Source organism: Nannospalax galili, unplaced genomic scaffold (assembly GCF_000622305.1).
Source record: "Nannospalax galili isolate Female #2095 unplaced genomic scaffold, S.galili_v1.0 scaffold370, whole genome shotgun sequence".
NCBI lineage: Eukaryota > Metazoa > Chordata > Mammalia > Rodentia > Spalacidae > Nannospalax > Nannospalax galili.
Window position 1 is genome coordinate 207,448 of NW_008329335.1, and position 808 is coordinate 208,255.

Below are 808 nucleotides of genomic sequence, written 5' to 3' on the forward strand. Positions count from 1 at the left end.
TTTGCATAAATTTTATTTTATTTTATTTTTTTTAATTAGAAGAAGGATTTCATTACACCAGCATTAACCTATTCAATAACATTTTTCTGAACTAGGGTACATCTCTTTTAAAATTGGCTGTACATTTTTAGGTTTACAGATGAATTATTGCGCTTGTACAATCTTTTACTCATTATAAACTCTATAAGACATAAAATTAAATGAGGTTTTAACATTTAAAAAAGATCTCCACTTCGTTGTTAAAATACACAGTTTCATACAGAAAAATTCATTTTAAGGCAATTGACATTGACATGTTTTCACATGCATTTCTAATCTCTCTATATATGACTATTACTGGTCACAGTCGCTTACTTTCTGAGTTCCTTGGCATCTGAGTATGAATATAAACTCATCAGATAGACAGCCTTCCTCTCCCACTAGAGCCTCCATACTCTGTCATCCCTGCCACTGTCCACTGTGTTGTCAGGACCCCCATCTATTCCCCCCTATCTGCCCTTCTGGTAAATCTAGTCAGCCAGAGGTCCCTGTTCCAGGAAGATCAGCTGTTCCTCATCTACGGCAATCCATTGTCAGTATTCCTTTGGATAGAATTGGGGTCTGCTGTTCATTTTTCCAGTAGTGTGTTGGGTTACTATCCAGAAGAGCCTTTATCCTTCCTGGCCAACAACTCGACTGAAGGTATCTCCTGTGTGGCTTTGCTGTTTGTCAAGTAACTTTTAGCTATATATATGTATGCTCTTATGAAATTATATTGGCCCCTTTAATCTTTGGTTATACTTCCCTTTTGGGTGTTTAAGGACATACA